The sequence below is a fragment of the Manacus candei genome, unplaced genomic scaffold, assembly GCF_025592945.1.
Source record: "Manacus candei isolate 608988 ecotype Guabito, Panama unplaced genomic scaffold, ASM2559294v1 h1tg000047l, whole genome shotgun sequence".
NCBI lineage: Eukaryota > Metazoa > Chordata > Aves > Passeriformes > Pipridae > Manacus > Manacus candei.
This window is the reverse complement of record NW_026138095.1, coordinates 12,203,535-12,214,918: the sequence shown is the minus strand read 5'-3', so window position 1 is coordinate 12,214,918 and position 11,384 is coordinate 12,203,535. Positions and strand designations below refer to the sequence as shown.

The 11,384-nt window shown below is 44.0% G+C and overlaps 2 long non-coding RNA genes across 3 annotated transcripts in view; both read left to right on the top strand.

Annotated features, from left to right (window-relative positions):
* The window catches only part of LOC127475866 (uncharacterized), a 135,393-nt gene that overhangs the window by 119,047 nt on the left and 4,962 nt on the right, over positions 1-11,384 (top strand). The gene's annotated exons all lie outside the window — the stretch shown is intronic.
* On the top strand, positions 31-7,778 carry LOC127475871 (uncharacterized). Its single transcript, XR_007906370.1, has 3 exons — positions 31-123; positions 5,970-6,047; positions 7,547-7,778. It is a non-coding gene; the product is annotated as an uncharacterized LOC127475871 (long non-coding RNA).

Below are 11,384 nucleotides of genomic sequence, written 5' to 3'. Positions count from 1 at the left end.
GCACTTTGACAGCAGGCACTGTCAGCAGGGTCCTTGTAGGAAAGAAGATATGTAGTATCAGGGAGTGAACTGCTTTATGTGGAAGAGAGGAGATCTCGCACATTGATCTCTTAAAATATTGAAGTAAGTATTAACAAGTCAAAAGTTGTATTTAAACTTCCCAGTCTTGGCTGAAAGCACTTCTATACTTTTCCAGAATTAGTCCTTAGGCATCTACCCAAGCAACAAAATCCAAAACAGCAGTTTGGCGTGCAGTATGTTGTGAAATTTAGCAGCATTATCCCTTTGCAAACTCTAGCAAATTTGTCTGTTTCCATAACAGACACTTCATACTAAATGTCTGTTTTGTTTTGTTTTTTTTTATGCTACTGAAAGTGTCTGAAATAATTCCTTGTCTGATAGCAAAGAGTGACTTTCTAAAATTTACTTGCTATGGACAATTCATCTTGCATTATCACAGATACAAACGTCACTAGTGCCTGTTCTCCTTTGCAGAAATTTTAAACTCTTGGATTGCTTCCTGTTCCTTAAAAGTTGCTAAATTTTGGTATTAATTCTGGTGGCAGAGGTGAAAGTCAGTCACTGCTGTTTGAAAACATAACAACTCATTTTGTGTTGCAGAGATACCCAGAGGTAATACAGAAGTTGAAGGAAAACATACTGCCTTCAAACCTAGAATAAAATTACTGGTGATAGAGACAGTCCATGATAGAAATGGATATCCAACTCTTATAGGAAGGTAAATGGAATAAAAAGGTATGTTTAGCCCGGAAGTTCACAGGAGCCATACACTTACCTTGAAATTTTCTGTCAAGACTGGGCACAGCACTCCAAAGAGTCTTTTATAGACTCTGGCATGCAGATGCTTCAGATGTTTCCTTTTCCTTCTGTCAAAATATATTTTGGCAAACCATCTTTGGCAAAATATTGTCTGGCAAACTTAACTAATGGCATAATTGTCATTTGATTTGACCTGATATATTTAGAAATGTTTTGCATCTTACCATTCCTGTGGATACATTTCCTATAAATAGTCTGACAGGGCTATTAATATTGGGATCTGGACTAGTCAAGGCACTTAAAGAACTTGGAAGTAGGATTTATTGCTTCTTCTACTGCCTCTATAGGTAACTTAATCTTTGATCCAGATGAGATTCTTTGGCATTTCTGTACTATTACTATTCCAGATGTAAAAGCGAAATAATATAACGTATCTTGTACTCATGGTCCTATGAATTTAGGGTTGCCTTTACAACATTAGAAAGGGAAGTTCTACAAAAGACAAATCATGATTCAATCTCCTTCAGTAATTCATTATATATTATATTGAAATGGAGAAAACCAGATATATTGTGGGCCAAGATTCTGGCCGCAATATCAGATACAAAGGAATCCAAGAGACAGTTTGTGCTTAGAGTGTGAAAGGTGACTCCTTAGATATAAGAGCAATTAAATATCTATGTGAATAAATCTGCACTTTATTTTAAAACTTCACTGAAGAAATTAAAAAATTCAAAATGTGCATACTAGAGGAATGTTCACTATGATGACAGTAGTCAGTCATACGTGATATATGAGAAAAGTCATCCTAGTTTCAAACAAACAAATTGTTCATACTGTCTCATACATGCAAAATATAAAATGCTATTGCTTTTTTGCAAGTAATTTTGTGTTGTGAAAAGTTGATGCTTCATTACAGAGCTGATACAGAAGAAATGTGTAACATTTGATGACTAGCACTTTTATTACCAGGGAAATTATTCATATAAAAAAATTATTTCTGTTTCTCAAACTTTATTGAAGATACTCTAAGGCTTAAGAGACACAAAGAGGCAAAAGTAACATAGACCAGGAAATACCTTTGAGATGTATGCTCAATAAATATACCATGATAATTCCCATTTCCTCTCACACAAACATGAAGTGCTAACATGCCTTAAAGGGCTGAAACCTTTAATGAGCCAATATTCATATGCCCATTTTCAACATATACCAAGCAATGCCCTCAACCAAGTCAGCCCTTCACTACCTACAACTCCAAGAATACCCAACCCTTGCAGCCAAAACCAGCTCTACCCACAATCACACACAGCACACAGTCTGAGATCCCCTACACTCTGATCCACCCTCGGTCCACCACTCCCATCCCATTACAAAGATCTTGCCCTCTTCCACATTCACACAGTTCCAGCAACAAGAGCTCTCAACACCATGCTGCCTATACTGGAGCAGGAGAGCTACAGGCAGGTCCTGTACAATGCTGTACTCTGAGAAAGGGGGAATTTGCCAGTAGTTCGGGAGAGTGACTGGCCAAGTTCTAGGAAAAAGGGCACTGTCACTTGAGCTGTTTAAACAGTGTCAGCTCTAAACATGCTCTTCTCCTGGTCATTGGCATTTTGACTGCTAAAAGAGCTCAGAGGATAAAGCTCAGGGAAGAGCACAGGGGCAAGGTCAGAACAAATGGTGCCTGTGATCCAAGGAGATCCAACACCAAGCAATGGCCCGGGCATGAACAGCTTGTTCCAAGGAAAAGCACACACTTCTTTGAAGTTCAAACCCAGAGCTCACCTGTGGGCTCCCTGTGCGGTGGAGGGGGGAGGCTGATGGAAACACCCTTTGTCCTGCCCAGGAGGAGCCCAGAAACAACCTGTGTAAAACAGTGAGTGCAGGGGCACATCAGAAGCCCTGTCTCTCTGGGCAATGGACTGACTGTCTCTCGGACTGCCTTGGACGTACAGAACTTAGAGAACAGCAGCACAGAATGGTTTGGGTTGGAAGGGACCTTAAAAGAATAATCTAGTGCAAGACTGCTGCTGGGCAGGGATATCTCTGACTAGATGAGGTTGCTCAAAGCCCCATTCAGCTTGAGCTTGCACACTTCCAGTGATGAGGCATTCCTGTAATCTGGGGCCAGTCTGTTCCAGTGTCTCACTGGCCTTGTCTTAACAAATGTCACTCTTATATTTAACCAGAATCTACCCTTTTCAATGCAAAACCTTCTCCGCTTGTCATATTGCCACAGGCCTTGGAAGAAGTCTTTCCCCATCTTATAGGCTGCCTTTATATATTGAAAGCTGCTATATGGTCTCTTCAGAGCCTTCTCATCTCCAGGCTTAGCAGGCCCAACTCACTAAGCCTTTCTTCATAGGAGAGGCATTCCAGGCCTCGGATCTTTTTTTGTGGCTCTGCTCTGCATCTGCTCAACCTGGTCCATGTCCTTCCTTTGCTGGGGATCCCAGAGCTGAATACAACACTACAGGTGGGGTCTCAACTCTTTAAGCCTGTCAAAGTCCCTCTGGATGACATCCCTTCCCACTGTTTATCAGCTCAATCACTTAGCTTGGTGTTGTCTGCAAACTTCCTGAGGGTTCACTCAGTCCTAAAACATATAGAACCATAAAACAGAATCACAGAATGTTTTTTTAGGCAGGAAGGAGGCCAGGAGATCTGTAGAGGAGAACCCAGAAAACTGCAGATGGAAGGTTCCAGAAAGAAAGGTGCAAAGGCTGCTGGACTGCTCAGGGTGCAGAAGAGCTGTAGCACACAACACACTGTCCCACCTAATCCTGCACATACCTGGAAGGTGTGGAGGAGGTTGTCCTTTGGCAGAAGGTTTCTCTGGTCAAATGCTAGCAGCAGATACAACTCCACAGCACAAAGGTATATGCTGTCTACCCTGGGAAAAGGAAACTGCAGTTGCAATGCAGCTCTATCAGGAATTTCTGTGCTCAGCATGGAAGTTGGCCTCTGCATTCTAAGAGCTCTACATTGATACCTCAATCCCCAGGTACATGCAGTAGAAGTCAACATAAAGCAATTACAGCTGTGTGGGCTGTGCTTGGTGTGGTGGAACAAAACGTTCCTTGAAAGATGACTGTAACTAATCAAGTAATAATCAGGAAGATTATTGAAAGCAAGCAAAGATGACATTGAAATAGCAGTTCCTGTGGGATTTGCAGGATGCTGGTGTTGCTGACAGACATGCTGACAGGATTAGCAGAGCACACCTGTAGGGATCAGTACATCAGTGAACCAGCAGTGGACCACATGACATGGCAAATCTAGCTCCAGACTACTGTGTAGCAAGATGGACTTGACAGAGAGCACTGGATGCTGGATTGGCAACTACAACGGAGTTGGGATGTAGTGTGTCATCAAAGCATCAACAATTCCTTCTTCCTTCATTCTTTCCCTTCTTTCCCTTCTTTCCCTTCTTTCCCTTCTTTCCTTCCTTCCTTCCTTCCTTCTTTCTTTCCTTCCTCCCTCCCTCACTCCCTTATTTCCTACCCACAGGGTAAATGGGATGATGTCTCTCATGGGTGATTTTATATGGCACTTCTTCAGTGAAAAAAATAAAGGTATATGTAAACTTCTCTCCAGTAACAGGTAGAGATGGCATTTGCTCAGCACTGAACTCAAGCATTTCCAGCATGAACAGAGATAAAAGTGCAAGAAGTGCAGGTTTCCAATGGTTGTCCGTTATGCTGCATGTATATGCATATATATGGAATACAGGATCACAGAATCCTAGAATATGCTGAGTTCGAACCCTGCACAGAACCATCCCCCAGAGTCACCCCCTGTGCCCCAGAGGATCAGCCAAACCCTCCTGGAGCTCTGGCAGCCTTGGGGCTGTGCCCACTGCCCTGGAGAGCCTGGGCAGTGCCCAACCAGCCTCTGGGGGAAGAACCTTTTCCTGAGATCCAACCTGAGCCTGCCCTGGCACAGCTCCAGCCCTTCCCTGGCTGCTGTCCCTGGTCCCCCCAGAGCAGAGCTCAGTCCCTGCCCCTCCTCTGCCCCTGCCCAGGCAGTTGGAACTGCAGTGAGGTCTCCCCTCAGTGTCCTCTTCTCCAGCTGAACACACCAAGTGCCCTCAGTGTCCTCACACAGCTTTCCCTCCAGGACCTTCCCTATCTTTGTTGACCTCCTTCGGATGCTCTCTAATAGCTTAATTTTCTATATATATATATATCATAGGATTGAAGAATCAAAGAGTCATAGAACCATCAAGGTTGGAAGAGGCGTTCAAGATCACCCAGTTCAACCATCCACACCCAGCAGTACCACTGCAATTCATAAACCACTAAACCACACCACCCAGCTCCAGATTCAGATGCCTCTGGAATGCCTCTGGGGTGGTGACTTCACCACTTCCCTGGGCAGCCTAGTCCAATGTCTGATCACCCTAACAATGAATTCTTTTGAATGCTTTTTTCCCAATATCGAATCTAAATCTCCCCTGTGCCAGCTTAAGGTAATTTCCTTTCTGGAATGTGCTGTCTGCAGTTTTCTGAGTTCTCCTTTACATATCTCTCAACCTCCTTCCCACCTACAAATGGTGTCTTGGGACATTTTTCTTTCTAAATCTGAATGGAAGTCGGCTCATTACCTCTCCCTGACTCTACTCACAGTCAGTTAAGTTCACACCACCAGCTACATATATGCATTCCTATTTGTTAGGCATTCTGAGACCCCATGGGCAGTGTGATATGTAATGCCCAACCTCCACTTGAGCAGTGTTTCTTCAAACAGCCATCCTCTGTGTAAATGAAGAACCCCTAGGAATGCTGGCCCAAGTTGAACAGAAGTACCAGCACCCTAATCCCTTAGAGGAAAACTCTTCCTTGCCCTTCTGCTAAGACATGGCTGATGCTGGAGCCTGTTTGTTTTCCTGATGGGCAGCAGTCATGTGGACTTAAATAGGAAGGGTGCTCTCCCCACACCTAGCATACCATGTCTACTCCGTATAGGTGTTTGTGGGTTATTTGGTTAAGATATATCCTGTCTCAGAATAACCATGAAGAGATCTAAATGGCCTTTTACCATCTCCTCATACTGCTTCTCCACTTGTGGACCAATTTCTGCAGGTCTTCCCTGACCTCACAGCAGGGAAAACAGAAGTGAATTATTTTTTCCTTTAGGGAATTTGATTAACAGCTTTTTCTATTGGTCATATTTTCTCTTTCTAGTGGTGACATTCTTACATGGCTTCCTGCAGCCTGAAAAAGACAGCATCTCAGTGAAGAAGGATCAATCTAACTGGAAAGGTAAGAGGAGTGGACGGAGGACAGACCCTTAATTTGTAGGTGGGCTGTGCCTGAGTGGATGCCCAAGTTGCCCAGTGCCTCAGACACTTCATAAGAAGTTCTCAGCTGACTTCTCTGGAAGCAATTGCTACTGCTGGGCGGTGGGTCTTGGCTGAGAAGGCAACACTCTGAATGCACTTTCCATTAGACATGAAAGCAACCGGACAGCTCCTGTTACAGGGTGGGTGAGGAGGGCAATAGGCCTCGAGTAAGAACAGGGAAGGAAACAGGTCAGAAATGAAGCAATGATGGTGACATATCACCAGGTAGCACAGCTGCCATAGCGTTGAGGTGCTCTAGCAGTGCTTGCATTCCCTGTCCTGAGAAGATTCCCTGCTCACCCCACTAAAGACTGCTGGGAACACACCTTTCTCTCCAGGAGGCTTGTAGCTCAAGGTCTGAAATTAACCCAAGGGACAAGGACATTATTTGAGCTCTAAACAAGGTCAAAGAAGGTGCTACCCCCCCCAATAAACAATGCTGAAAAGCTGATAACAACAGATGAGGAGATGGCTGAGGTACTCAACAACTATTTTACCTCAATCTTCACTGGCAGCCTCTCTCCCCACCCCTCCTGGGGGGATGGATGGCAGGATGGGGACCGGGGGAGCAAAGTCCTCCCACTGTAAGAGAAGATCAAGTTTGTGACCATGTGAGTAACCTACATAAGTCTGTGGGACCTGACGAGAGGTATCCCAGAGTCCTGAGGGAACTGGCTGATGTAGTTGCCAAGCCACTCTCCATCATATTTGCAAAGCCATGGCAGTCAGGTGAAGTCCCAGGTGACTGAAAAAAAGGAAATATTGTCCCCATCTTTAAAAAGGGTAGAAAAGAGGACCCCGACAACCTGTCATCCGCATCGCTGTGCCTGGGAAGGTCCTGGAACAGATCCTCCAAGAATCTCTGCTAAGGCACATGGAAGACAGGGAGGGGATTCAGGACAGCCAGCACAGCTTCACCAGGGGAACATCCTGCCTGACCAACCTAGCGGCTTTCTATGATGGACTAACTACAACAGTGGATAAGGGAAGAGCTACAGATGTAAATTATCTGCACTTCTGTAAAGCCTTTGACATGGTCCCCCACAACAGAGAGATGGATTTGATGAGTGGACTTTAGGTGCATTAGAAATTGGTTGGACAGTCATATCCAGAGGGTCGTGGTCAATGGCTTAAAGTATTGATGGACATCAGTGACCAGTGGTGTCTCTCAGGGGTCCGATTTGGTACCACTGTCAGTGAATATCTTCATTAATGACATAGACAAAGAAATTGAGGGCACTGGCAGCATATTCCTGGAGTTCCAGAGGGATTCATAGAACAGAGCAGCTGAATTGAGATTCTCTGACAAAATTGTCAATGTAATAGATTTCCAAGTCCGGTTACTGATTCTTTTGCTGATACTATTCCTGGAATGTTGCTTTTGTGCTGGGGAGAGACAGTGTGGTATTTCTTTTTCAGATTATCAGAGATCCACAGTCCTCTGCAATCCATATGGGGAACACATCAGCTGCACTTATTTAAAACTTTCTCTGAGAGATCATCCTTTATGGGCTCTTATAAAGCAATTATTTCCTCAATTTGCATCAGCATTTAGCAGGTGACAGCAGCCTGATTCAAAAAACAGCGTGTCAGAAGAAAATGGCTCCTCTTCTCCACGTATGATAACAAATTTTAAGTCAACAAAGAGTAACTTTCAGTGTCTCATTCAATGTTGTTTTACTCAGGTGCTGATTATCTGCTTGCTCAGTGGACATTCTCAGTCTCAGATTCATCAGGAGAGCATTAGTACATGGGACAGATCAGAATTCACTGACAGAGGTGTTATAAGTAACACACCTTGGGATTTATTGTGTAAATTTAAGGAAGTACATGGTTATGTTGATAAAACATTCCTCGGAATGTGTCACATAAGTGCACTGAAGGTGCCTAGGAGTATTTTCGGGGCATTTCACTGTGAGATTAAGTGTTACATGTTTTTCTCCAATTTGTCATTTCCTTTTCTCATATTTTATTTTTCATCCTGATAGTGCCTTCTGAAATTTCTTGGTTGCCTTTTACCTCCACTGGTTCCTTGGCCCTGTGCTATTTTCAGTAAGTGCAATCATAGTATCATGTGACTGTGGCCATCATTAAGCTGTGCAAACAGGCAGTGAGTGACCTGGCAGCTCAACAGCAGAAGGCCTGATGTCCTTGTGTTTCCTGCTTTACCTCAGTCACTGAGGTTCAGCATTCCCAAGCAGACTTTGCTGGGCAGCTCTTCTTCACACCTGTACCTGTCAGTATTTTGGCTGCTGGTTGATGACTATCAGTATTCTGAGTGAGCAGAACACTCACTGCCCCTTAGAAGTTTCTTCAGATCTTTAAAGGTGAAGCATAGCACAGATTGAATTTGTTCTGTAAGAATAACTAGAAATACTGGTTTTTCCAAATGAGCTGCATTCCTCAGAAAATGGAGCTGATGAGTTTACAAGTTTCCAGACTGGACGGAGGTGAGTGGCAGAATGTCCCTTAGCCCTGCTTCTGTGTGTGTACAGTGAAGATCCTAGTGGGCCTTGATTGAGTTCACAGTTCCATTTTCACATCCACTTCAGTGGGGCAAATACTGTGATTACTGGTGTTTTGAGCGAGGTTAAAGGGAGACCATAAGAGTGACTCCCAAGCCCTTCTCCTCAGGGCTTCTGTCATTCCATTCTCTGCCCAGCCTGCATTTGTGCTTGGGATTGCCCCATCACACCTGCAGAACCTTGCATTTGGCCTTGTTGAACTTCATGAGGTTCACATGTGCCCATCTCTCAAGCCTGTCAAGGTCCCTGTCTCAAGAACTCTTCCCTCCAGTATGTAAACAACACCACACAGCTCTCGGCCTCACACATTAGCTAAGCTTAACTTTACTCCTTTGGTCTCCAATTCCAAAGTTTTTGTGTATGCTAGCCTGTGTTTCTCCCAGCTTTCCCAGGGAAGTCCAGTAGTGCTGTTACTGTGGCAACCCACACATCTCTTCCATAAAAACAATGGGATTCAATAACTATGTGTATATACCTGTGTCTTCTTGGGCTACCTCGTTTGGTAGCTGTGTTATGACTGGCAGCCTCCTTTTGGATGGATTTGGAGGTTTTGTGGAGGCACGTGGGTGAGTCTCTGGGTGTGGTGTATTTATCCCTCTGAGCCAGGCCACGTCAAAGGAGGCCTTGTGTGCACACACCCATCAGTCCCCCAGAGAAGGCTCGCTCTTAGCAGAGGGGCCTTGAAGCACCTCCCATCCAAGCCTTATAATGACTGTGCAAAACCCAGCACCTCTAGCCTCTGCAAAACCAGCATACCTCTGCAGAAACAGCACCCACACACACATGGGAGAGGCACCAGGAGGGGTCTGAGGGTATATAAACCCATTGTACTTTATGTTTTGTGGGCTTCTTTCCCCCACCATTCCCTGACAGACCAAGACACCAGGGACAATAACCAACTTTGTCAGAGACATCTGGTGGTGAACATAAACTCTTATTTTTTCTCTTTCTTTCCATCTTTTCCCTTACACCTTTTAACTCTTATTCTCTCTTTCTCTCTTTTCCCTTACCCATTTTCTTGGGTGATATCTTTATGCCTTTAGATTGCCATATAACTGTAAATAATAACCAAAATGGCTACATATCTGTTTTCCTTTGCAACCAAATTGTACTAAAGTAAACCCTATATATACATATATACACATGTATATGTATTTTATATATATATATATGTAAACACTGATCATATAGTATCGATTTGCTTCAATTCACCCCAAGGGATTTATTAGCAGAAAAACAAAAGTTACTTCTGCCTTGTGGGGCAGGCCGTAACAGGAGTAGAGGCTGAAATCCAATCTCCCAAATAGTAGCAGGCTTTTTACCCTCAAGTGCTGTCCTGGGTGCCCTTCGTGCCTGGAATAGTCATGTCATTGGGAAACATTGTGTTCCTTCCTGTTCCCTGCTTTTCCTTGCTTTATCAATAGCTTGAATAACACAGGCCCCGGGCACAAATAACTTTTTCATTCTGTGTCTTTTCAGGATTCTGAGTGAGAAGCTTCCTTTTTATCCCATAGCTTCATCACTTCTATAAGAGCCTTTGTTGGGATACCTTGCTGAAAGGTTTTGGAAATCCCAGTCGATTATATCAGCTGGATTTCTCTGTCCACGTGGTCATCTATCCTCTCAAAGGTTTCTGGGTTGTTTCACATATAAGACTGAGTTGAATTTAACAGAATGCTCCCTTTGGAAGGACATAAACTATCTGTCCACAGTTGCCCATACCAACTCTTTCTGTGAGGTGTTACACGTGCTTGATCCAGGGCTCACTGGGAGTTCAGAAGCTGTGGCTGTGGCAGTGAACTCCAGCCCTAGGAGCTCTGCTCCAACAGGCAGTGACTGAAACTGAACATGAGGGCTTTCTACCACTGCTCTCAAGTCCTCATTGTCAGTTTAAATGGATCTCTGCTCAGGCCCAGAATCAAGCTACCATTTATCTGCCCAGCTTCTTTGTTACAGCTTCTGCACATTGAATGGAAAATCAGTAGTGCAGGCAGGAAATGACAGCTACTAATGAACTGTGTTTCCCTTCCTCTAATGGGATACTGCAAGCTGTCTCTGCTCACTGTCTGCTCTGACCTCTCTTGCCATAAGCAAGTGAGAAAAACTCTAGTCAAGGCCTTGGGTTTCTACACTGTCAGTAGGGAAAGCACCACACTGCACAGCTGGGCTTTCTCACGAGGAAAGAAAGATTCCCCCAGGCAGGGTGGAGTTTCAGAGTAGCGTGCTAGAAACTCAGCTTTTGTAGACATTGATCTGATTTATAGGAATTAAAGGAATTATCATAGAACTGTCACCAACCTTCTCCAGTTTTAGTCCATGGTAATGGTCTTCTAATTAAAATCAAGCAAAAATAGTGGAGATGAAAGAACACCTTCTGTCAGCTTCACAAAAACACATAAACTCTTTTGGTTATCAGCCCTCCACAAGTCTGTCTTGGATAGAGGCCAGCAAGAGGAGCAGCTCACACCTGCCAGTTGCACAGCTGCAAGGTGCTGAGGTGCTGTATGGGTGAATATAAGATGTTGTCTGAGATACAACAGTAGGAAGACTGAACTCACAGGAGTTCAGTCAAGAATTCTTGCCCTTGATTTCTCTTCATGTGATGTTAAATTTCTATTCATAACTCAGCTCCTAAGAAATAAAGAAGGGACAAGTAGTAAGGAACTAGATGACTAAAAGCTGTGTTGTGACATGGGTGAACAGAGGTATTAAAAGACAAGACTTTGATCAAA